General features: G+C 46.6%; 1 protein-coding gene across 2 annotated transcripts in view; it reads left to right on the top strand.

Annotated features, from left to right (window-relative positions):
• The window catches only part of GARNL3 (GTPase activating Rap/RanGAP domain like 3), a 172118-nt gene that overhangs the window by 20558 nt on the left and 124382 nt on the right, over nucleotides 1-27178 (top strand). Inside the window, exons 2-3 of one of the 2 annotated variants that reach the window (XM_067541634.1) lie at nucleotides 3196-3265; nucleotides 8031-8105. The gene's annotated coding sequence lies outside the window, so the exon portion shown is untranslated. Of the gene's footprint in view, nucleotides 1-3195; nucleotides 3266-4633; nucleotides 4679-8030; nucleotides 8106-27178 lie in introns of those variants that run through there. The other variant, XM_067541635.1, reaches the window with a different exon arrangement.

Below are 27178 nucleotides of genomic sequence, written 5' to 3'. Positions count from 1 at the left end.
CTTGGTAGTCAATGTAGTTAAGAAACGTGGAAGGCAGCTCCATGCTAAAACCACACCTCATGAAAAAGACCCTAAGCGTCTAGATCTACTGGGTAAGAAATCTTATTCATTAGCTGTCTTACAATTTAGTGCCAATTATCAGGCACTAAGAGTAAAATACAATCCTGTGTAAACTATACAAAGTTGAATTCTTTTGTTGACCACAAAGAGCACAGGGAGTAATTTATTGCAGAGGGCCAGCTGCTAGCCAGAACATCTCTATGAGCCTCCCTTGCTGCTGCTGCTGCCTGTTTATCACTACAGTGGCAGTTATGAGAAGGGCTTCCTGGCTCCAATTCTCTGGATTTCCAGAATACAGGGGATGACCTTCCTTGTGATGGGTCTGAATTATTTGTAGACACCACGGATGAATCTCTGCAAACCTTAAGGGACTCTAGGGTTACCTTATGTTCTCCTAGGACTTATACATTCGCCTACAAGAGAAATCTCAGCAAGTTCCAGATGACTCAGAGATCAATCCTGCTCAATTCCTGACCTCTTAGAGGCCATACAACCCACATCAAAAGAGACAAAGATTCCAGGGAAGGAAACTGTCCACCACTCAACCTTCCACCTTACACCCTTCCACCTCCAAGCAGCAATTTTGATGGGCTGGTTGAGCTCTTGAATTACTATCCTTTTTCAGCTACATTGATTCACCTGCCTTCCTGCCTTGGGCAACTGCCTTTACTACTTCAGTAGTAAAAAATAAAAAAGTTTTGCTGGTGGGTGCCCTATCCAGGCCCCACCACTCCCCACAGGATCGCGCAGAGGCAGGAGATGGCATACTGAGCTGGGACACAAGCAATCCCAATCCTGCCCCTGCTGCTGCTGGGACTGCAGGGGGTGATGGGGTCCACGGGTGGCAGGGCAGGATCAGGACTGCAGGGAGGGGTGGCCATGGGTGTCAGGGCAGGATCGGGATGGTGCGGGAGGGGCCACGGCAGCAGGGTCAGGAGGTGGCAGGCTGATGTAGGTGCTTTTGAAAACACTGTCCACAGAACCCAGTTCTCTTAGCCAGAGTTTTCCATACTTCACTAAAGAATATAATAATTTTTTCTGTCTGGTGTGTAATTTGTGAGAGTATGTGGTGGGTGAATGTGTATAGACTATGTGATGAAGTGGTGTAGTGTGAAGGTTTTGTTGGCATGACTTTGGGATGCCAAAGATCCATTTCAGTTACGAAGGCACCAGGCCAGGTTTATTGTAGACAAAGCATGGTTCTAGTATCCCGCATACACTACAGGACCACTAATACATGTATGCTTGTTTCAATGAAACAGCTCAATAAACGGTGGAACTTTCCGTTTCCCCCTTGGCTGGACAAAAACACTCCCTTTGAGACCCTCTTTTATTCACTGACACAAACAAGTTGCACGTTGCCGCCCTCTGGCGTGGTAAAATACCAGCTTTTACTTTGGTTCAGCCAAAGCATCTCTATCCATCATATTGTCATTCTAAGGGGGTAATATGTTCTTGTTATCTTTGGGGTGTTAAAATGTTCTGGTACCTTTCTAAAATGTGCTTGCATAAGTGTTCTGTACCTAGTGCTGCTTTAGAAATGTGTGCGTTTGCAATACCAGCTCTGTTCTTGCCAGTTACTGTAAGTCTGCCAGCATTCACAGCCTAACTTTTGGTAACTTTACTTTATAACAGCAGGGCTTAACTATTGCGTTATACTTGGCCTATTATACTAGGCTTCACATCTCAGGCTCTCACTTTCTACTACAGCAACTATACCCATCAGCAGCTTAGCTATTCAAGTGTTATGCAGGTCCTTCCCAAATGAGTACCAGTGACATTTCATTATATTTTCTGTATAATCTCTATATTTAACAGAAAGTATTTTAGAATTATTTTGGCAGTTTTTATTGCAGCTGTTTTATTTGTATTCTTCCACCTAAAGCTGAGCTCCCTTGAGTTCAACGACAGAAGTTGAAATGAAATAAAATAATAACTAATGCATTTTTAAATATCTAGAAATATAACCCAAAATAGCCTTCCTACATTAAAAATTGTGATTTTAAAAGTCAGTATCTTGGGGTCCTGTAGGGTGGAAGCAAGTGCCGTGAGTCTTACTGAAAGCTAAAAAATTCTTCCAATGAATTAAAGCTGCAGTTTCTACCATTGATGATTTCCAAGATATCTAACTGCATCCTTGTTGTTGTCCTGTGATTGACTATTACCTATCTTACACCAAAGCAATTTTTTGGGGAAAAACATTATTGTAGCAAGTTGAAAAAAATCTATACAATAGTAGAGACTGTAGGAAACTAGTGGTAGGTTTGGGTTGTCAGGAAAAGTGTTAAGGAGATGGACTAGTGGGCAGAGTGCAGGTCAGGCAGTCAAAGGTTTATACTAAATTACAGCCTTGATGTTTTTTAGATTTTATTTATCACATGGATGTCACCTCTGCATATGTGGGGCCAAAGTGTACTATAGGTATTGAAAAAGAAAAATGTATTTGCAACTTATTCTAGCTACACGAAACCCATAAATTGATGTATATTATACACAAAATAACTGTTTGAATGCCCATGTGTGCGCATACATATATTTAACTTGGGGCTAGACTTCCATTTATTCTGAAGTGAGAATTTAATTTTTCCATAAAGCCTGGAGGAGGAAACTACAAACTAATTACTGTTTTTTAAAACACTTCAGAAATAAAATCATTGTATTTTTATTTTTTATGACTATTTAGGTAATTTAGATAAAGATAGTCTCCTGTACGAAAGTTAATTACAGCATGCCAAGTGTCAGGAAATCTAGCTTACTGATGTTGTCCTGTTCTATGCATTAAGTTTGCTGCAGGGTTTTTTCCTCCTTAGGTTACACAGGGATCTCAAATGCAATTATAAACCACCATCGGCCTTCGAGCTCTCAGTTGATCACATAATGACTAAATATTTAATTTAATCATGGTTTTTCCTTCCAATCAGGCTCAGGCATTTCATTCTCTTTCAGGGTGATATGAAAGCCAGACTGCAATGGCTGCTAGAGGTTGTGCCTGTTGTAAGGAGGGTCCCCTGCAGTGATGAGCCTATGCACCGCAAACCTTGTTCAGCAGGAATGATTTTTTTCAATGGTAGCTGAGTATTGCAGGAGCTTTAAGGCCAGTTAACTATGTATACTGATGAAGCATTTCTGTTCCAGCTCTGTCTCCGAAGACCTGGGCTGTAGACGTGGAGAGTTCAGCAGAAAACACTATGGATCTGTGGAGCTGGTAAGTTTATATAGTCCATTCCATGATTCTCAATTGATTTGAATTTTAGCAGCTTGTAATGCAGAGCTTGTGGAAATCTATTTTTGTTTATTTGCATGTGAAATATTATGACAAATAGCCTGGAAAAATAAGGTTCCTAGGCTAAGTTTGAAAATGATAATGTTTTAAATGTATTTTTAAGTGGATATTTAATATGTTTGTTTGCAGACCTTTTACTCAATTCTAAATCTTCTCTGCCAGTCTTTTGAAAAATAGTATGTATTTACCTTTTAAAAAAAATTTAAAGGTTGAAACTGAGTCTATTTTGTTGATATAAATTGGTTGTTGACAAAAGAGCAGGATTATGTTTTCATTATTGATTGATTTGTGTGTGTGTGTGTGTGTGTGTGTGTGTTGGTGGGGGGGGAGGGGCTGAAGTTAAAACATAGGTAGAAATTGATTATTGAAAAATCTCTACCCAAAAAAATCCATGTTAATTTATTCTGTTTAAGGTTATTTTCCTTCCAATTCCAGGCACGAGGTGAACATCTTTGCTTCTTAATGAAGGAGAACTTGAATACTGCATAAATTAACAATATATCAGTTATTGAAACACTGTCACTGATTATACATAGCCAGAATGAAATTGTCCCAGTTAACTACAGAGAAATTGAGGAAGGAGGGAAGGGGGAGAACCTGTATTTTTACTCTTAACATAGGAAGGAATGTATAATATCTTATTAGATAGGACTGTGATTACAAGCTAGTAGAAAGTGTATTCATTGATAAGTATGCATATTGTATACACTGATAGATTATTGTTCAGCAGTACAGTGGTGTACAGGATCAGATTATTTATATATTTATAATTTTTTTCTGTATTAATTCAAGGTATTTTTCTATGGTGATTAATAATAAAAAAATCATAAAAGGGGAAGTGAACTGTTGTTGTCTGCTCGACAGACTTTTTGCATCCTACTGAAAGTATTTAAGTTATTTAGTTGAAAAACTATCTGTAAATTTTTATTCATGGGTCTAAAGTACAGTAACGTAGGACAGGTGGCCTTAATTTTTTGGTTTATTTATTCTTTGTCTGTTTGACATTTTGGAAAATCTACTGGTGGTATCACATGGGTAGAAACTAAAATTTATTTCTATGGCAATCATAATTGTGACTACAATTTTGGTATTGAGTTCATGGTAAATGTGAATTTTAATAAAGCCTGTGACCCACACAGTGGTGGCTCCTGGAGTCCCAGCTTCCTGCTTTGGGAATTGCGACCTGGCCCACATGGTTGCATCGCAATTCAGGTTTGGTGGCCTGCCCATCTGTAGATGAAGACAGAGAGTGGACGTGCCAAACCTGAGTAGTGCTCCAATGTTTGGAGTGGGGAGCTGGGCCCAGCTCCATGCGACAGGATCTGCCACTATGAGGTGAGTGTGGGGAGGATTTACTCTCCTGCCTCTTCAGTCTCCTGAGGCTTCCCCTCCTGGCTGGGATGGGCTTCTTCTCTAGCCTCCCCTCTTCTCCAGAGTTGGCTTGCTATCCAACATCCTTCTGAGAGTTGTCCCTCCTCGCTGGGCTGGACACGCTCTTCAACATCCCTTCCCACCCCCACAATCCTGGGCTGTGATTTTTCCATGACTATGGATTTCCCCCCACATCTCTGCTGTGAAATTGACTAAATTGTGCATGACAAAATTGTACTTTTAGTAATTTTTCTCTCTTCTACTTAGTAGATATCAGTTCCTGTAACACAGGATTTTAAATGTTAAATAATGGCAGACATGGAGCTGAAATTGAGGGTACAATACCAAGATTGGCTGTCATGAAACTTGGTTTAACTTTTTTTCTTATATCATACAAATTCCTATAATTTTCAGGCTTTTAAAAACAAAATACTTAAATCGATGCTTTTTTCCCCCTTAGCCTGTTCACTGCTTAAATGGTTTTATTTTCTGCTGAGGATTTCCACCCTTAGTGAAGCCTGATCTATCCTAGAATTTATCCCTGAACTTTCCCACTGATGTTACCACTGGTGCAACTCCACCATTGGTAGCAACGGGAGGAGATCTTCCATAGACAAGGCACCAGCAGTTGCTGGTGTTTTTACTTATATGCGGTTTTGTCCTTCTCTGATCAGGGTTTGCGTATTGTGTTTTAATCCACTTCCTTATAAGCATTTGTTCTCGCAAAACTTTTCTGAGGCAAATAAGTAGTATATCCATTTTGTTGATTGGTAAACTGAGGTACACAAGCCAAGTGACTTGCTCGAGGCCACACAGTGAGTCATTGGCAGAGCTAGAAATGGAACCTAGCACCCTTGACTCCCAATCCCCTACTCTAAATGCAGCACATACAGCCTCTCTGTGTACCTACACACCACACATTTTCAAATGTATTAATTAAATAGTATATACATATTAAACAAGCTTTAGTTTGAATGTCATCATGTAAATATGGCAAGTCCGATTGAAGAGTCTTGTGAGCTACAATTTCATAAAATATTTAAATAATCAAAGCAGCTTTTACAGTTGATCAGCTTACTCTAGTTCAACCACAACTTATTGGGCTTGATGCAGTAATTAATGGGTGACAATGTATGCCATAAGCTCTGCAGTAGGTCAGACCACATGATCACAATGGTCCCTTCTGGCTTTAAAATCTATAATGCATGAATTTATTGAAAACAGTCTTTAATGATCCAAAAAAAAATGAGTGGGAAAAAAAATCAACTGAAGAAAGAAGGGAAGTAAAGGCAAATTATAACCAAAATAATCTTGTGCCTGATTTTATTTTCTTATTTCTTATTTAGAAATCCTTATTAACATAGGCTGAAGAATTCTAGTGATCAGTTTGAGACCTCCTTAATATGTTCAGAGAATAAATTACTTATATTTACATATCATTTTTTAATACACACCCAATTTAGTATTTCTGAGCACATTAGCATAACAGGATAATAATTATGTTACAGAGTGACCTAGACAATTGGAGGATTGGGCCAAAAGAAATCTGATGGGGTTCGACAAAGACAAATGCAGAGTCCTGCACTTATGATGGAAGAGTTCCATGCACTGCTATGATTGACTGGCTAGGCAGCAGTTCTGCAGAAAAGGACCTGGGGATTACAGTGGACAAGAAGCTGGATATGAGTCAACAGTGTGCCCTTATTGCCAATAAAAATAATGGCATATTGGGCTGCATTAGTAGGAGCATTGCCAACAGATCAAGGGAAGTGATTATTCCACTTTATTCAGCATTGGTGAGGCTACATTTGGAGTAATGTCCTGTTTTGGGCCTCCCACTACAGGAAGGATATGGACAAATTGGAGAGTCCAGTGGAGGGCAATGCAAATGATTAGGTTGCTTGAGCGCATGACTTATGACATGTGGCTGAGGGAACTAGGCTTGTTTAGTCTGCAGAAGAGAAGAGTGAGGGGGAATTTGATAGCAGGCTTCAAGTTCCTGAAGGGGGATTCCAGGGAGGGTGGAGCTAGACTGTTCTCAATGGTGGCAGATGACAGAACAAGGAGCAATGGTCTCAAGTTGCAGTGTGGGAGGTCTAGGTTGGATATTAGGAAAAACGTTTTCTCTAGGAGGGTGGTGAAGCTTTGGAACAGGTTACCTAGGAAGGTGATGGAGTATCCATCCTTAGAGGTCTTTAAGGCCTGGCTTGATAAAGCCCTGGCTGGGATGATTTAGTTGGGCTTGGTCCTGCTTTGAGCGGAGGGTTGGACTAGATGACCTCCTGAGGTCCCTTCCAATCCTAAGATTCTGTGATTCTATGAACATGCTGCTTATTTAAAAATCAGATTCCTTCCTTCTCCTAAAAATATATACATCACAGAATTGATTCACCGCTCAAGTGAACATTGGAGTAAAAGAGATGCTATGTCCTTGTGTTGGCTTACTGCAGCCTAAGGTCAACGCTATTCATGGGGATAGGATGCCTCTGTCTGTGCTCGTAATTGAGTGGAGTATGTATGTTCCAGAAATCCTACCATTCACCTCCTTTTAGAAGTTGCAGGTTTTTCTTTTCTCCAGGGAAATCTGGATGGAATTACCAAGACAAACGCACTCTAACAAAACCAATATTTATTATAAACAGAGAGAAAATGGAGTTTTAAAAAATGTTTTGCTTAACATATTTAGATTTATACTCATAAACTAAATTAGATACAGCTTTTTTTTTTTTTTTTTTTTCTTCGTTTCAGAGGAAAAAATAGCTTACTTCACCTGAAAGGAATCCAGTCTCTGATTCCTTGGGTGAGCCTGTCAACATCACTTATACAGAAACAAAGTAGTGTCTCCCTCTCACCTCCTGATCCAAGGAAGTGATCCCTCCTTTCCAAACCAGTTTTTATCAGGTAGCCTAGTGCTCTCTCCCTGTGTAAAACCATGTCTGCCTTCTGATAATTAGTTAATGGAATTGCATTTCTCATGATTGGGACCTCTAACTATGCAGCCTGCATGTCAGTGCAGCCAAGATCTGAGACAAAAAACTTGTAATTTGTAGTGGGCAGCCGCTCCACCAAGTGAGTGCTAGGGCTCCTCCCCTGCCTGAGTCCTTACAGCTACAATGAGTTTATTTCTTCTGGAAGTTGTCTTTTATTGGTTAAACTGATAATTATTACTCTGAGTTCTGCTTATCTTCAGTGGGAGCTGCAAGTCTGAGTGAGATGGTGGAAGCCAAATTGAGCTGGTTTTCTGGTTTAATTTCTGATTAGGTGGAAGCTTTGGAAGTTAGAACATTCCTCTCTAATGTTAACTTTTTTTTCACAGCTTATATCTAGTGATGCTGATGGAGCCATTCAAAGAGCTGGACGTTTTCGGGTGGAAAACGGCTCTTCTGATGAGGTAAGGAAAAGTCCCTGCTTATATCTATTTCCTTTTTCTATTCAAAGACCAGAAATTTGAAAATGCTGTTACTTAATCAATAGAAGTGCTGTATATTCAATGTGAGAAATTGTATTCAGCTGCTGTGATTGGGCATTGTCAGAGCAGTTTCCTGTCAGAAACATTCATGGATATGTCTGGTTCTACTTTGAGTGATTGCTCATGTCCATTCCAATATAGGTGAGTGCACGCCACCGTGCACGGGTTCCTGGAGCTTTTTCCCCTTAGCAGACCCCGTAGGGTCAGCTCTGGTGCCCCCTGGAGTGCCGTGCACATGCCGTGGTATATGAGGCACCGCTGCCCCTACGGCCCCTCAGTTCCTTCTTTCCGCCCCTGACGGTTGCTGGAACGTCTTTTGCTTCTTGCAAGTACCATTCCCATTGTTGGACTTCGTTGTTGTTGTTTAGTTAGTTAGGTGTTAAGTGTTGTTAAGTAGAATAGAAGCCCTTAGGGGCCTAGGGTGGCCAGGCCATGATCGGATCACCTGGCTTTAAGCCCTGCGCCGCTTGTGGCAAGGCTTTTCCAGTTAGTAACCCTCACGATCGCTGCCTCAATTGTCTGGGAGAGCAGCACCGGAGGGAGAAGTGTAGGATTTGTAAAGCTTTCAAGCCTAGGACTCAGAAACAGCGGAACATTAGGCTGAAAGCTATTTTGATGGAAGCGGCGCTTTGACCGGCCTCTGAGCCACCTCGTTCCACCTCGGCACTGAGCGTCTCCTCGGTGCAGAGCATGCCAACGGCACCGGAGTCGACTTGGCGCAGGGAGCCATCTCCGGTGCCGAATAAAAAGAGGCGGCAGTGCATGGAGCGCACACACTCCCCTGCACCACCGATACGGGCGGGGTTGAGTGCAGAGCTGCACCAGCCACGGCCCATAGAGCTTGCTCTGGTGCCTGCATCTCCAAGCAGGGAGCCTCCCCCAACTCCTGGGGGTGGGGGAGTGCCCCTGCAGGTGCCATCGACACCAGAGGCTTGTCAGGCGGCAAGAGCCCTGATGGCATTGCCCACGCCTCCACCCCCCCCCCCCCTCCGCTGAGGGAGAGAGGGCTGGTGTCTCGGGGCAAACCTGCGATGGGTCCCGCAGAAGCCTGGTTGAGACCCCCTACAAGGGTGGAAGGGTGTCCTGCACGACGGTTACTGAGGGTAGAGCGTGGAAGCTCTCCTTTCAGCTCTGAGTCCCGCTCGTCGAGCAGGTCCTCCCCGCGGTACTGAGGTTGGTCCCCGACTCCAGAGGCAACTCAGACAAGGCGATGCCACTCGAGGACCACCTCGTGGCACAGGGACAGCTCATGCTCCCAGTCCCTGGCACCAAGCCGTTCATCCAGGTGGCACTGAACCCGGTCACCGGCGAGGAGCCCGGCACCGAAGGGCTCACCCACCTCAACGCATTGCAGATCCCGGTCTTCAAAGTCGGGTTCGGCACCGCTAGGCTCCCGACGGCACCGTTCCCATTCCTCTCGGGGCAAGTGGCACCGGCAGTCGTCGATGCCGAGGCGATGGACCTCCACATTGAGCTCCTCGGAGCGTGCCTCCTCAAGTCGGCACCGTCCGCAGAGTCAGTGGTGATCTTCTGCCTCCTCGGACTCATCAAGGGGTCAGTCCCCGGCGCAGAGCGGCAAGGGCCAGAGAGGGGCTCAGCACCGCCGCTCCAGTGACTTGGGGTCCCGGAAAGGCAAGGACGCTCAAGGGTCCAGCCGACCCCACTAGGAGGCTCATCAGGGTCCCTGGCAATGGCCCTATTGGGGCCCTTGGAGGGTTTACATGGGAAAGGGGACAGTGTCCGTCCCATCCTCAGGGGTGCAGTCGGGGCCCCCTGCACCAGACACAGAACGTGAGGGCCATTCCTCGGATGAGGAATCGGACCCAGAGGAGAGACCCTCCAAGGGGCCACCCCCTCACCAGGGCGGCGAGCACCCACAGTCGTCATCCTCCTCCCCAGATGAAGCAGCATCCAGGGACCACAGAGCGCTGCTGAGAGACTTCAGGGCGCACCAGGAGCTGCTGCTGAGAAGGGTGGCCTGTAACCTGTACTATCAGAGGAGGAGGATCCCCTTTTCGGTGTTCTGGGGGCAGAGGGCCCATCAAGGGTGGCCCTGCCAGTCCATGACGGAGTCCTTAAGCTTGCTAAGGCCCTGTGGCAAACCCCTGCCTCGGTCGCCCCTACATCCAAGGGCGCCAAAAAGAAATATTATATCCCTGCTGAGGGGTTCGAGTTCCTCTTTACACACCCGACCCCAGGAATCCTGGTGGTGGATGTTGCCAATCAGAGGGACAGGCAGGGATACCATGGTTCCACTCCCAAAAAACAAGGAAAACAAAAAAAATGGACTTGTTTGTGAGAGAAGTTTATTTGAGTGGGGCATTACAGTTCAGGATCTCTAACCACCAGGCCCTCCTGGGCATGTATAACTTTAATCTCTAGAACTCCTCAGGCGGTTTGCTGAGGCGTTGCCCCAGGAGCAGACAGCGGATTTCGCCACAGTCCTCGAGGAGAGGATCACTGTGGTCAGGGAGGCACTCTCACTGCAGACACGGCAACAGGGCTATGGCCTCTGCTATCACCATGCAGCAGTGTTCGTGGCTGCAGTCCTCAGGGCTCTCACAAGAAGTGCAGCAGTCGATTCAGGACCTCCCCTTTGATGGCCTTTTTTCAGACAAAACTGATGAGAAGCTGCATGGCCTTAAGGATTCACAGGCCACGCTTCATTCCTTGGGCCTCTATACACCCCAAGCCTTGAGGAGTCAGTCACAGCCCCAGGCTCCACAACAACCTAGACCACCGCCTAGGCCCTTTCAGCCTAAAAGGAGCAGAGACAGAAACGGGGTTTGGACAGCATAGCCGGCCCCCTAGTTCATCCTCAGCTTCCCAGCAAGGGCTCCCCAAGGGTTCGGGCAATAGAAGAGGACAGTTTTGAGGTGCGCCCGAGGGTGGCACCCCTACCATCTCCCTGGATCTGTTCCATCCTTTTCTAGACAGACTAAAGCCCTTCTACGAAGAATGGGCAAACATTACATCAGATCTCTGGGTCCTCGGAATAGACCTCCGAGGATACGCCCTACAGCTAACATCGTGCCCCGCAAACACCCCCGCCCCCCACCCGGTCCCTCTTCAGGGATCCCTCTCATGAGCAACTCCTCTTGCAGGAGGTAATCACCCTCCTTGACTTGGGGGCGGTGGAAATGGTTCCCCAGAACGAAACAGGGAGAGGATTCTACTCCAGATACTTCCTCATCCCCAAGGCGAAGGGGGGCCTGAGGCCCATATTAGACCTGCGCCACCTGAACAAATGCATCAAGCAGATCAGGTTCCACATGGTCTCCCTAGCCTCCATTATCCCTGCTCTGGATCCAGGAGATTGGTATGCCACCCTCGACCTGAAGGATGAATACTTCCATGTATCTATCCTTCCCAGCCACAGGCGCTTCCTTCGATTTATGGTGGCTGGTTCCCACTACCAATTTGAGGCCCTGCCCTTTGGCCTCTCGTCCACTCCCAGGGTATTCACCAAGTGCATGGCGGTAGTGGCTGCCCAGCTGAGGTGCAGGGGGGTACAGATTTTTCCCCTACATGTACAACTGGCTAATCAAGAGCAGGTCCAGGTCCATAGTACAGGACAGTGTAGCCCTCACCTGTGCCACTTGCAGCAGGTTGGGCCTGCTCATAAATGAGCAGAAATCAACTCTATCCTCGGTGCAGTGTATAGAGTTCATTGGGGCCACCCTGGATGCGTCCCAGGCCAGAGCCTTCCTCCCACAACCACGGTTCTAGGCTACAGTTGCAATTATCGCCCAGCTGTTGGTCAGGTTCCTCAAGGGGGTGGAAAGGCTCTATCCGCAGGTCCGTGACCCGATGCCTCCCTGGGATCTCAACCTGGACCTCTCCAGGCTTACGGGGCCCTCCTTTGAGCCCATGGCTTCATGCCCTCTGCTCGTCCTCTCATGGAAGGTAGCCTTCCTGGTGGCCATTACCTTGGCTAGGAGGGTCTCCGAGATTAGAGCTTTGACCTCTGAGCCCCCCTACACTGTGTTCTATAAGGGTAAGGTGCAGTTGAGACCCCACCCAGCCTTTCTGCCCAAGGTGGTCTCCCAGTTTCATTATAACCAAGATATATCTTCCTCCCCTTGTTTTTCCCCAAACCTCACGGTTCGAAGGAGGAGCGGAAATGGCACTCACTGGACGTGAGACGAGCACTGGCCTACTACATCGACAGGACGAAGTTGTTCCGGAAGTCAACGCAGCTCTTCGTTGCAGTGGCGGACTGGATGAAATGATCGCCTGTCTCCACCTAGCGCATTTCTACATGGATTATCTCCTGCATTAAGTGCTGCTATGAGCAGGCGAATGTGCCACTTCCAAGGGTAATCACAGCGCATTCAATCAGAGCTCAGGCCTCGTCTGCAGCCTTCCTGGAGAGGGTGCCCCTGCAGGACATCTGCAAAGCCGCCACCTGGTCATTGGTGCACACCTTCATGTCCCACTACGCCATCGTGCAGCAGGCGAGGGAGGACGCGGGATTCAGCAGAGCCGTGCTGAGGGCAGCTCACCGGTAACTCCTACCCACCTTGAAGGTATTGCTTTCTAGTCACCTATATTGGAATGGATATGAGCAATCACTCGAAGTAGAAAACAGGGTTGCTTACCAGTAACTGTTGTTCTTCGAGATGTGTTGCTCATATCCATTCCACACCCACCCTCCGTCCCCACTGTCGGAGTTGGCAGAAAGAAGGGACTGAGGGGCCATAGGGTCGGCGGTGCCTCATATACCGCAGCATGTGTGCGGCACTCCAGGGGGCACCTACCCCTGGCAACCCTTGGGAGTCTGCTAAGGGGAAAAAGTTCTGGGAACCCGTGCACGGTGGCGTGCACTCACCTATATTGGAATGGATATGAGCATCACATCTCGAAGAACAACAGTTATTGGTAAGTAACCCTGTTTTTCCCTGTTTTCTAAATCTAAAAATAGCTATTTTATATAGTGAAGCGTTAACCTTGCCTTACATTGTAGAACATAAGTTGGTGAACTTGGGGTCCGAAAGGAACTTTTACCAATCTTTGCACAATTAGCTGGGTACGTTACTGCAGGGTGGGAGTTTGCTGAAGCATCTGATGTAAACCTGTACCAGAGTCATAATGCAGGACTAGATGATCTGAGTAACTAATACTCTGATCCAGTGTTTTGTATGTGTGTGATATAGAACCTTAGAAATTACGTTCTTGAGGTAAAATGCTTTTCCTACACTTTTGAGATGAGATACCTTGATCAGCATTCTGTATCATCCTACTTCCAGCTCTGCTACTTCGATCCCTAGACTTTTCTCATGTTAATCAGAATATTTAATTTAAAATGCATGTGTTTTACATCTTCCATTCTAAGTGGAGGACTCTTCACTTGTCTGTGTTGAACCTCATCAAATTTCTTTTGGTCCAATCCTCCAACTAGGTCACTCAATATCCTATCCCTACCCTCCAGTGTATCTACCACTCCCCCCAGTGTAGTGTGATCCGCAAACTTGCTGAGGGTGCAATCCATCCATAATCCAGATCATTGATGAATATGTTGAACAAAGCCAACCGTAGGACTGACCCTTGGGGCACACCGCTTGATACTGGCTGCCAGCTATACATTGAGCTGTTGATCACTGCCCATTGAACCTGATGATCTAGCCAGCTTTCTGTCCACCTTGTAGTCCATTCATCCAACCCATGCTTCTTTTAACTTGCTGGCAAGAATACTGTGGGAGACAGTATCGAAAGCTTTACCAAAGTCAAGGTATATCACATCGACTGATTTCCCCACATCCACAAAGCCAGTCATTTCATCATAGAAGTCAATCAGATTGGTTAGGCAGATCATAGGTGATCTATATTCAAAATTCAAGGTAGGTCTTTTCCTTCTAGCAAGGACCGGGAGTAATGTAGACACAGCCACCATGTTACTTTTCAGAATCTTTCCATCTTTTCCTTAAAGATTTGAGGATCAGAGTGGATAGACTATAGAGGGAATTTGCCCAGGAACTACTCATTCTGAAGGAAGGTGGCCTAATGTGAGGACTTTAAAGGATGAGTTGAGGAAAGGAAGAAAGCAAGGGTGTTTGAATCTTTGAGATCATTTGAATAAGTCCTGCTATAATCTCATGGCTTTACCCCAGCCCTGCCTTTCATGTTGGTCCCATGTCTTTATGAACCCCTCTGAGCCACCACACTGCCATCACCCAAAATAGCCTCAGTACAGGATATAAGTGCTGCAGAGGGCATTATATTGGCCCTCTATACCTAGAGGAATATTGCCCTTTATATTCTCATCTGCATAGATAGTTTCAAATTTGTTTGTTCAGACATCTAATAAAAATCATAAATAATATATTTCATTTTTGAAGGGGGGTGGGGGGGCATTTGGATCATCTCAGTTAGTGAGCATGCGTTACTGAAGAAAAAACCTGTATGGTGGAAAGGGATGTTTTAAGGTATTGAGCACCAAGTAACTTCATCCTAAAAATGTATAGTCTTGAGAAACAAGAAAAAATAATTGAATGCCATTTCAGGGATGTGATTCTCATTAATTTAGGTAAATGGGGTTCTTGCTATGCCTTAAGAACAGCACAATTGAAGATAAACAAAATAATCACCATTATCAACTACAATTAGCTTATTATTAAACAAAGGTAAAGGGAGAAAATAAGAGAAAACAGAACATAAGCAGTAAATAATGCTTCACTCACATCAGTTGCAATCTCCTATGTGTTTGTGTCTGTGGAGAATTTTTAATGGAGATTACATCATAAGAGTGGGTCCTCTCTGGTACGGATACTCTTCTCTACTTAAGATAAGATCAAAGTATATTAGTCCCTAGGTCAGTAATGAGTCCTGTCTTAGCGTGTCATTGAGCGTTAAAAGAGTTTGGAGATAGGACAAGGAATTTTGTTTAAGGTTTGGAGAATCCTATTTGCTTTACCATGGATCAACATTTTATATATGAGCAAAGGAGAGTGATCTTAACTAAGTCTTACAAAACCAAAGGAAGTATTTATTCGGCTACTTAAAAGATTCCATTGTAGGAATGGTCCTGAGACAGGCAAATTAATGAATATTAAGAATCTTAAATTCAAATTAAATCCCACTGTTTCCCTCCATTTACCAAGGTTAGGTTGTTTAAACAGTCCGGTTAATTGGAGAAACTTGTTTGATACCTTAAATTACAATAGCATTTTGATATTCCATTTAAAAGTTTTACAAGAAAAAATTAAATCTAGTGCTTCATCTCATCAATACATGTCAAAGTGTATTGGTAATGTGATCATGTTGTGGAAGCAGTGCTGGTCTGGAAGGTTGCCGCTAATTGATGTGGTGGTATGAAGCTTCTCTGGTGCAAGGCAAGCAAGCAGTTCGACGTTAGGAAGAGATCCAGGAATGACAACGCGTATCAGAAAATAGTGAAGAAGCTGGTGGCGTTGGGGATTCACTGGAATGACCAGCTTAGGGAGCAGATTGAGCAGCTCAGGAACAACTACCAGAAAGCCAGGGATGAGAACCACACTTCTGGAAACTCACTGTTATACTTCCTCTTTTACGAGGAGGTTTGATCAGGTTTTGGGTACTGTGCTGAGCACTGAGCCACTACTGCTTTCCAACAGCCTGGTCTGTCAGGATGGTGACCTTCTGAATCCAATATAGGACTGGAGGGGAGCCAACAAGTGCCACATGAGGCTGCCAAAGTGACTTTTGCTCAAAGTGGTCCCCAAGGAAGCTTTGCTGACAGAGTAGCTGCAGCACATTCTTGGTCCTTACTCAGTGGAGCTTTTTGATGTCCCCTCTGGAGGAGCAGATCACCATGGAACCAGTTGCAGAAATAGAAGAGGGAGAAGTAACCCCCGTGACTGGTAAGTTTCTGGCACCATGTATGTTTTTAATATAGTGATGAGAGGGATTTTTGGTTTATGATTTAATGCAAAATTTATTACAAGCTGAGGGCAGCAGTTTGTATCTGCTAATGACAGATTGTATGTCTCATCCCTCCTCCCCGTCTCCCCCCAGCTCCACCATGTGGAATTCAAAATGAAGGCGGGGAAGTGCAAACAGTGAAAAAAGTATTTTAAATTAATTTTTTTACTAGAAACTCGCATGCTCTTATAGAGCTGTACTGGGGTGTTAAAAATAAGAATCTTACATTGTCTTCCCTTTTAGTATGCCATGCCATACAAGTTGAGCAAGCTTCAATGTTCTGAGGTGGCCTGTAAAAAGAAAACTGTCTAGAAGGGTGGGGGAGGTTAAATGTAGTCTATGGGTGAGGAAGTCATTGTACCAAGTACAGCTAGGAGTTTGTATGCAGGCCAGAAATGTACTGGGGAAGGCGAGGATGTGGTTGTGTAGTTCTTTGAGAGTCGATGTGTGTTTGCACATAGTTCCCAGTTAAATGCATTGAGAGCAGCCTGTATCAGGAACTGTAGTGATTCAGTCATCCCATGTGAATGCTAACACTGCATCTTGATTTCCCCCATGAATTTTGGTGCAGTCCCAGGCTCTGATAGTCAGAAACCAGTCCTGTATAGTCAAATTTTGGTGAAGGGCATATTTCCCAGGCCTCCCTCTGTAGGTTACCAGCCCACTCCTCTTGTAGGTGAGCTGCTCTGTCACCATAAGTGTGAAAACCTGTGCAGCATACACAGCTGGCTTGGCACTGGCAGCTTGGAATATAATCTCCCTTTGCCATTTGCCAGGGAACACCTTAATCAAGATGGAGCAGACCTCCTGGAGGAGACAGGAGACTGAACCCCAGAGGATCAATTTGACCATTGAAATAAAGGCAGACTTTGAGATATAAGGACACATAGAAAGACTGCATTATCCTACATGTGAGGAGACAAGGAAAACAAGACCCTTTGATTCTGTGAGGATCCTGCCTAGGGTGGCCACTCATGTATTCCCAGAGTACTGGATGTTAGGATACTTCCGGGAACAGTGTGGGTCTACCTCTACTGGTGCCACCCCCTCATTGTCTGTGCAACCTCCTATGCATGGTGTGGGGTCACGTTACATGGGGGGGTGCCATTTTTTAGCACAGTCGGCTCTGCCCCTGTTGGCATGTTCTTGTGTGCATCCCCCTATCCAAAACCAGACAAAACCATGTGCAGTTTTGTCTCAGTAGCGGATGGGGGGACACCCTAGAAAAGCAGGAGTGTCAGGTTTAATACTGGACAAGTAGTCTGCCTAATCCTGACTAAAAGCCATCTATTGCTCGGAAAGGAAGGTTGGGGAGAAAACTACCTTGAATAGAGATACAGCTTGTTAAGTTAGGTCTTAGGAATTAGAGAATTTGTTTTTACTTTTACTTTTGTTTGTAACCATTTCTATCTTTATTCTTTCTAGTTGGTGTAACTTAACCTACGTCCCGTTGTTAATGCACCTATTTTATTTTTGCTATAAATGAACGCAGTGCTATGTTTGAAGGGGAGAGAGTGTTTACCTAAATTACATTAATAAGCTGTAATGTAGTGACTCATTTATCTTCTGTAAATGTACAGTGATAGGGGCTGTGCATTGCAAGAAACATCTCTGAGGAGTTAGGGGCTGGAGTTCACTGATTGTTACCTGAGCTGGGAGAGCCTTGAGGTGTTCGCTGGTGAGGAAGACAGACTGATGTGGCAGGGAGATGTCATGCAGTCTGTTCTCCAGCAAAGCTCGCTCTTGCCAAGGCAGAGAGTTAACACAGTGGCTCACAGCTCTGGATATCCCCAGCATCATGTTACAATAATTAAACTTTCTTTTGCCCGGCCATCTGTGATCAGGATATGGCTTCATAAGCCAAGGCAAAAGAGGGTCGGTGGGGTCTCCCAGAATACCAGTGGGTACAGGAACTCCATTTATGACCATGTCATTTGATGGCAATAGTGTCCCAGCCTGTCCATGCTTGTGTCCCGCTCATTGCAAAACCTCCCTGAGGAGGGCAAACTATGGACACTCAAATCCCATCAATGGTTCTGGCACAGTTTGGCACAGATTGGAAACCTATTCTCTCAAAACCAGCATGACTTCAGGGATATTGTTTATGCCAACCACCTTTTGGTAAATCACATGCCTGAGGGCCTCTGAAACCTCCATGACCCCTTTATCCAAAGTTGACTTTCCAACACAGAGCTGGTTAGCAATGGACCTGTAGCAGTCAGGGGTTAGCCAGCTTCCTGATGATTATAGCAACCGGTTTCTGGACATGCCACCCTCAAGCATGTGTCCTGATTCTGGAGGATGAGGGCAAGCTGCTCACAAAGCTCCAGAAATGTAGCTTTCTTCATGCAAAAGTTCTGTAGCCACTGCTGGTCATCCCAGCTCTGCATGACAATATGATCCCACCAATCCATGCTTATGGTTCTGCTCCAGGGGCATTAGCAACTATACTGAGAGTCGTGAGCAGAATAAGCCATTTTCAATCTTCTACGTCTGTGTAGTCCTCCTCCTCCTCCTCCTCTGTCAGCTACGTTTGATAGGTCCAGAAAATGCCACCAAAATGTCCACCTGCCTCATACATGATTGGTCCATTTGCTGAAACAAGAGTGAAAACAAAAGCAAAAGAAGCTCTTCAAATGGTGACTCCTCCATATTGTTGCCTCTGGTTGCTAGGAGTATGCATACCCAAAAGATGTCTTGACAGGATGTGTTGGGAAGTTGGTGGGCTTAGACTGCTTCTTATAACGTGTGGAGTGGATAGTCAGGTTTCCCCACACTGCATCATGAACCACAGGCTAGAGCAGCTGCAGCTGGGGAGAGTGCTAGGGAGCCCAGAATATGGTGGCTTGACTCAGGTCTGTGAACTGCAGTATGAACACTGGAGCCCCCAATTTGGGGCCCATGTTCAGAAATTGTAAACTGAGGGTTACCTATGAATGTGAATGCTCAAGCCCTGGGCTTGCAAACTTAAGGTCTGTGGACTCACGGCCCAATAACCCTGGGCTTACATTGCAGTGTAGAAATACTATAAGAGTTCAGAGGGTTTTATATTTTTCTCATTCCATGGTCTCCCTAAAATGGAAGACGCACGTTTTTCAAGGGCATGGCTAGATTCAGATGTCTGCTGCTGTCAATTTTCATTGGCTTGGCATCTTTATGGATTGCCATGGTGGGATCTTCAGCTCCATGAATATGCAATCTGCCAATGCATATGAAATAGGGTGGTAATTCTTCACTTTATAGTTATATTGCTTTTGTCTTCGTAGCTGGAAATTCTTCTTTGAGTAGTGTTCCTATGGGTACACCTGTATGAGTGCTTGCGTCCCAGCACTGCTGATTGGAGAACTTTGGTAGCAATGTCTGTTCCCATCTTTTCTGTTCCCGTTCTTTTCCCATCCCTTCCCGAATTCAATTGCTGTGGATGCAGTGAACTCCCAAGATCATCAACACCAACTGAAGTCCACTGCCTATGACAGAGATTGAAAGTGCCTCGACCTTTTTGGGAGAAAGGCCTATTATTCTGCAACAGTGCAATTCAGAATTACAAATTCTTCAAGTGATGGTCCCTATATGTATTCCAGACATGGGTGTGTATGCATGTGATGCACCGGAGTCAGAACTGTTTGTAGTTGTGTCCGTTGACCCACATGTGCGTTGTGCGTTGGCCATGTGTTGCATCCGAGGATTTGAGAGGCCGTGCAGGTTGATGCTGTGATCCGTTCCGTGCCCACGGTAGCCACCTGAGAATGCCAAGATCAGAGCAGGCTGCAAAAGGAGAGCAGATTCTCTCAGCACTGGTGGGTGACACTGAAGCCCGGCTTCCCAACCAGCCACGAACTGCTTCTGATTCCCCCACACTGGTTATCAAGAAGCCAGTCCACAAATACCCACAGCCCCCTTTATTGCATTCCAGTTCCTGGCTCCCAAATCAGTGCTAGGTCCAGTAAAGAGACCAGTTATTTAAACTCTATGCTCTTTACTAAAAAGGTTCCCTCTGACCCCAAGGGGTCAGCCACAGTACCAGTTCAATATAAGTTTGGATCTTACCTAAAATACCACGCAGCCAACCAATCCTTTAGTAATTAAAACTAAAGGTTTATTGTAAAAAGAAAGAAAGAAACCATGAGAGAAATGTTAAAAGATTAGAGCAATCACATACGTACAAATGATTAAAATCCATATACATCAGGTTTCTGGAAGAAATGTGGAGTTGCAGGCTTGTATAGTTCCCTCTGGTACACGTCCAGTACCTGGATGGGTCTAAGTCCTTCGGTTCAGTTGCAGAATGAATTGATCCAGAGGTAGGTGTGTGTCTGCAGCTGGACAGGAACATAGACCAAATGGATTCTGTGGTTTGATCTTATATACCCTCTGTCCCTGGCCATGTGGCCTGTGGAAAGTCACAAGAACTAAAATGGAGTCCAGAGTCACATGGGCCAATCCTGGTAACTCTTCAGGTGTGCCTTTAGTTTCTTCCTGGGCCCCTTGCCTCTGAGAGTGTCTTAATGGGCCATTAAGCGGGCTATTGTCCTGCCGCCTCTCTGTCTGGGGTGTGTCTCAGCCAGCCCAAATTGACATACAGAAATATCAAATACATCCATAACTTTCATTTCACATATGATACATGAACATAAGTATTATTATCTTACTCAGCACAATGCATCCTTTCTAACAGTACCTGACATGGTATATCTCACACGAATTATCATGATTCTGACATACTGATGTCACACTATATACTAAATGCCGCCCTGCTCAAGCCAGCCCTCATTACAGATGCTGCTTCAGCTTCCTCTTACCCCTGCATGGCCAGAGTCTGACCTCCTATTTCTGCGTGCTCTTGGTTTCCTAAGATAACTTTTTGTCTGTCCCTATTTCTGTACATAGTTTTTTCTAGTTTGTGTATAGTTTCCTGTTTGTTTGTTAGTTAGGTTTTTTCCTGTTGGACTTCATCCCCTCATGGGGTAGATAACCCTCTTCTCCCCACCCTACCAGGGACTATGTCCCGGCAGGCCAGCTTCAGGAGTTGTGCTTTGTGCCTGCGCTGCTTTTCTGTGAGCAACAAGCACCAACGTTGTCTCTACTGCCTTGGTGAAGCCCAGATCATCGCCTGCTGCTCCCTCTGCCGCTTGTTCCCACCTTATACTCAGGAAGCCAGAGCACTTTGCCTCCATAAGCATCTGATGGAGGAGGCTATGCACCTCCCTGTGCAATAGGGACTGCGGATCCACCAGAGTGGCGCCCGTCACCACTGGTGAGTGCCACCTCCTCCCCCCAGGTTCCCCCCTGTGCACCGGGGCCCGTTGTACCGCCACAACCGCGGAAGGTCCGTGCCCATAAGAAGCACAGCCATGGGCATAAGGCAGATCCATTATAGGGATTGCCTCTAAATGCAGCATTGTCTCCCTGAGCTATGCGAGGTCAGGTGAGAAGTCACACATTGACTCAGCCGCCCTGCATTCTAAGAAGCCCCACACAGAGCATAAGTTGAGGCACCATCACGAGCTACCAGCTCCAGCTAAGGTCACTGGTTCGGCGCCTTCACATCCAGTGCTGTTGATGTTGCTGGGGTCCTCAGACTCTCACTCCTGGTTCCACGAACACTGGGTTACCTGTCTCTGCTGCTGCCTATGGCTGAGCTGATGCTGCTGTATGCTGGTGCTCCCCTCAGTGCCCCAGTTTCCCAAACACCATACGCTTCCATCTCTGACTGATGAACCTGTCCTACTCCTCTCGGAGCAGCGCCCTGAAATGCTGCACCTTGCACTGATGGCACCGCTGGTACTGACAGCCCAGCCTCTGCCAGACCCGTCCTCAGTATCTTTGTGGAGCTGGATTCCTCCTCCTCTTCTGCATGGTCCTACAGCCTGGACCTTTGGCACCAGCTGCCCTATGTGCCCTCATATGGACCTTCCACTGACACATGGTTCCGCTATCCCTGGGGGCTGTTGATGCCCGGCAACTTGTCTGCTTGGCCCCATTAGCTGGCTTGGGACCCTTAGGGGGACTACAGGGTGCCACCGCTACCGCCCTACCAGCTGTGTCCTGCCTGTACCATATCGCCCTCCATTTATGAACTGCAGGACATGCCTGTACCATTGGCACTGCTGGTGCCATCAGTGTCCACTGGAGCTCATTGTCCCCAGATAATGCGATCATTCCTCTTACCTCTGGATGACCATGGACAATACTGTCACTTGCTCCGGTGCACAGCGGCGGCTCTGTCTCCCAGTGGAGGAGGTTCAGGACACACACAACCAGTTCCTGAACATTTTGTAATTGCCTGGGCCCTCCTAGACCGCTCTCCTGATCCATGAAGCCATCCTTCAACTGGCCCTGGCAGTCTGGCACACCTGGCCTTTTGTGCCCTCACTGAGTTCCACTACTTCGTCCCATCTAAGGGTACAGATTTCCTGTTTACCCATCTGCCCCCAAGTCACTTGTGGTCCACATGGCACTGACAGCAATGCCTTCGGGCCACCCCTCAGAACCAGGCGGCGAAGAAATTGGACCTTCTGGAATGCAAGGCCAATTACCAGACCATCTTGGCAAAATACAATGTCCTCTCCTACTCAAAGTTGGCGGAGTTTCAGGCCTTCCTCCTGGCTTAGAAACATGAGGATTTCCACACACTACTGCACGAGGAAAACTTGTCGCCATGGTGGCCCTCCAAGCCGCGGTCAATACCACCAACACTGCGTCCTGCTGTCTGGTTGTGATATACTCTGCTGGGATTCCTGGCTCCAATCCTCTGACTTTCCTAGGAAGGTCCAGACCACCCCGAGGACCTCCCCTTTTGACAACCACAAACTCTTCAGCGACAAGACGGACGAATCCCTCTACTCTCTCATGGATTCTCATACCACTCTGCAGTTGCTCGGTATTTACACCCCAGCTCCGACCCACAGACAACAGAGGCAGTCTTTCCTCCCCTGTCCCCGTGCCACCTACCAGTTCTACTTTTAATGCCCACAGGACCGCCTGTGTGCCCAATGACCCCATTATTCTGCCTCTTCCACCTTCACTGACTCAACTCCCCTGCACCGTCCACCCAAGCAGCCATTTTGAGTCTCCCCTCAAGACTCATGAACCACCTCCTGCCTCTCCCACCACGCCCCAGGTCATCTTCGGGGGCCATCTTGTCCTGTTCGCCCACAATTGGAGTGCGATCACTACCAATCAATGGGTACAGGACGTTATCCACCAGTGGGACCTGATAGAATTCCTCTCGTTCCCCCCTTGTTGCCCATATCTTGGTGGCTGTGGGGATCCTTCCTCCCATGACCTTCTCCAAGAGAAAGTGCATGCTCTCCTCCAGAAGGATGCCATAGAATGTGTCTCTCCATCATTATCATGGCCATGAATTCTATTCCCCTTATTTCCTTGCCCTGAAAAAGGGGGTTGACCACAGCCCTATTCTAGATTTCCTGTTGCAGAACAAATTTATACGCACATTCTGGTTCTAGATGGTCATGCTCCCTCTCATTCTTCTCTGCTTTGGGGGGGACACACTCTCATTATGAGTTCCAGGTCCTCCCCTTTGGTATTGCTGCTGCTCCTTGCGTGTTCATGAAGGTCTTTGTTGTTGTTGTAGCCCACATGTGTCATCTCAGCCACTTTGTGTTTCGTTACTGGAGCGAGTGACTCCTCATTGTGTGGTCGCACGTCCACCTCCTCTCCAAGATTAAGATCCTTTGTGCTCTTCTCACTGGCTTGGATATCTATCAATGGACAAGTCAGTTCTTGTTCTCACCTGTATGCTTACGTTCATTGGGGTGTATCCGGACACTCTCTCTTGCGGGCCATGCCTTTCTCCTTATGGACCATTTTGCCACCCTTACTTCTCTCATTGCATAGCTGTGCTGCAACCTGCGTACATGCATCTGCTGGTGCCTTTCCCTCTTTTGCTGTATGATGGCCTGCACCTCTGTAACTCCTCATGTCTGTCTGCATATGTGTTGCCTCCAGCTGTGGCTCCGGTTGATCTACAAGCTGCAATTGGGACCGCTTCAGCAAGCCGGTCCTTCTTCCCCCTCCTATCCGTAGTGGACCTACCCGTCCAGAGGTTTGGCCAGTGCCCCATTCACTTCTCCCTGCATCACTTGCCTCCCTTGTTGGGTGGGGTGCTCACTTGGAGAGCCATATGGCCCAGGTCATCTGCACAGCAAGGGAGGCTTGGATGCATATCAATATATTGGAATTATGGGTCCACACGCCTTGCCAGTTGGGCATTCCTACCCCTCATCAGATCCTGCCACATTTAACTGCTGTCAGACAACATAACGGTGGTTGGGTATATTAACGTACAGGGTGGTGCCTGGTTCCCTCTTGTCTCAGGATCATTCTCCATGCGATGCACCTCCTAGGCAACAGCAACTCTCTGATGGAAATGCTAAGTCAGTTCTTCTATGCAAATCATGAGTGGGAGCTCAATGATCCCATGCTTCTCTCGGTCTTTCGCCAGTGGGGCATACCTCGCTGGGACCTCTTCGCAACTGCAATGAATCACAAACTTCCTGTCTTCTGCTCCAGTGGAGCCCTCAGGCCAGGCTCCCAGGGTAACACCCTTCTCCTTCCCTGGGCTGCCGAACTCCGATATACCTTCCTGCCAATTCCTATGCTTCTGCAATCTGCAGCAGGGTTGCACAACAATCATTCTGCTAGCCCCCTCCTGGCCTCGCCAATATTGGTTCACTGATCTTCTTCATCTCTCCGCTTGTGCTCTAGTCCGCCTTTCCACCCTCCCCAATCTCATTACACAGGCACACGGCTGCCTGGGGCACCCCAACCCAAGCCTACTCCACCTCATAACTTGGTATTTGGATGGGGCTCACATGTAACCAGAGCGTGCTCCGCCCCCATATGCAACCTCCTCATGCACAGCAGCTGGCTGTCTACAGAGCCTACTACCAAGCTAAATGATGCACCGTCACCGCTACCCTCTGGACTCCATTTTCATTCTCATCTCCACCTTAAGCCTCACCCACTTCTCCGTCTGTGTCCACCTGGTGGTGCTCTGTGTCTTCCTCCCTCCATGGATGTTTCTTCTGTCTTCACTTACCCGACCACTGTCCATTTGCTTCATAGCCTACTTAACACCTTCCTGTAGGTGTGGAAAGCTACTTCCCTCTTGGGACCTATATCTCATCCTCTCTGCTCTCACTAAGTTGCACTTGGAATGCCTTATGACCTGCTTTTTCGCCTACCTTTCCCTGAATGTGATGTTTTTGGTGGCCATCATCTTGGTGAGACGGGTTAGTGAGCTGGCGGCTATGGTGGCTAACCTGCCCTTTACTATCTTCCACAAAGTCTCCCTGCACCTGCATCCCAAATTTCTCCCCAAGATGGTCTCTCCATTCCATCTCAACCAATGCATCCATCTCCCGATCTTCTACTATGAACCACACACCTCCCCTCAGGCATGGACATTGCAGTTTCTCAATGTCCCCAGTGCCCAGTGGACCTTTTATCTCAACACAGCCGTACATTCTATGCCTCATCCAGGCTCTTCCTCGTCATCGCCGAGCACTGTTGGGGCCACACCCTCTCCTCACAATGCCTCTAAATGGATCTCCCATTGTATTGAAGAATGCACGTTCCTCTGCCCCTGGGAGTCATGACCCACTCCACAGTGGTGCATGCCGCCACGTTGGCTTGCCTTGCAGATGTATCATGGCAGGATGTTTGTAGGGTGGCCATGTGGTCCTCCATCCGCATCTTTTCCACCCATCACACCATCACCCCAGCGGTAGTAGCAGATATAGCAGTCCTACAGACTGTGACTTCTTGAAAGTACTTGCACCCATCTCCATGCTGAGCACTACTCACTTCTGTCCTATGTCTGGAATCCATATAGAGATCATTACTTGAAGAAGGGAAGGTTAATTACTGTAGCTGGAGATTCTTTGTGATGTATGGTCCTTATTTGGATTCCAGTACACTTACTCCATCCCCTCTGCTGCGGACTCCATCACTTGCTGGTAAGAGGGACCTGGAGAGGCGTCGACCTGCATGACCTTTTAAAGCCTTGGATGCACCACGTGGCTGATGCATGTGTAGGTCAACTACTCCAAACAGTTCTGACTCCGGCACATGGTGTGCATGCGCACCGACGTCAGAAATCCAAATAGGGACCACACATGTCGAATCTCCCCTTATCAGGCCCTGACAGCAAAATACGATTGTTAATTACTCCAAGCCCAACGGATTTATTTATCAGCCCCTGGAGTCACATTGGGAACAGTTTCATGCCATTGTTACCAAAGGATAACGGGGGGCCAAGACAGCATTCCAGTCAGTGCTTGATGCAGCTGACACAGAAGCCTGATACATCTCCACAGCTGTCATTATACTGCAAGCATCCTGGTTACATCTGTCTGGCTTCCTTAAGGAAGTGCAAACAACAGTAGAAGACTTCCCATTCGTGGGCATCAACTTGTTTGCTGAGAACAATGATGCATCCCTCCAGAGGCTTAAAGATTCCATGTCTACTCTTCTGTCATTAGGGATTTATACACCTGGAGAAAAAAGAAAATATAAGCCTCAACCTCAGCATAAATCCTGCACAGCACACTTTCCAACTTGGTGCTCCTCTGAACCAAAAAACAAAAAAATCCAGTTTTTCCAAGTGCAATCCATGAGGCCCTCAGTCTTCCTCCTCATGACCATCCATCTCAAAACATCAGTTTTGACGCCTTAGTTGGGGTGCCAAGAGATCACTCCCCTCTCAACACCAACTACAACTAACCAACCTGTGGCATCCATTTGGGTGCCACCTTGCTTTGTTCCACAACAACTGGGAACTATACAATGGTCTTTGAGCAAGTTGATTGCCTTTGAAGAGGAAATATCTGGAATTCTCTTAAAAGGACTCTAGGAAGTGGGCTTCAAGCTCTCTAGGTAGAAAATGTACTTCAGAGAGACGGTCTCCAGTTCACATGACTGTTTTGACACCTACCAGTCTCCAACTCGGTACCCATGAGGCTGCAGGTTCCTCAGATACCATGAGCACCATCAAGCCCAAGGACTCTAAGAGTTCTGGCTTTGGAAGATTGGTACCATCTGGTAATCAGAGTGACAGAGGGAAGATCAGCTCT

Source organism: Emydura macquarii, unplaced genomic scaffold (genome assembly GCF_026122565.2).
Source record: "Emydura macquarii macquarii isolate MOO-44397 ecotype Brisbane River unplaced genomic scaffold, CSIRO-AGI_Emac_v2 contig_691, whole genome shotgun sequence".
Classification (NCBI taxonomy): domain Eukaryota; kingdom Metazoa; phylum Chordata; order Testudines; family Chelidae; genus Emydura; species Emydura macquarii.
This window is presented reverse-complemented; position numbering and strand designations above follow the sequence as displayed.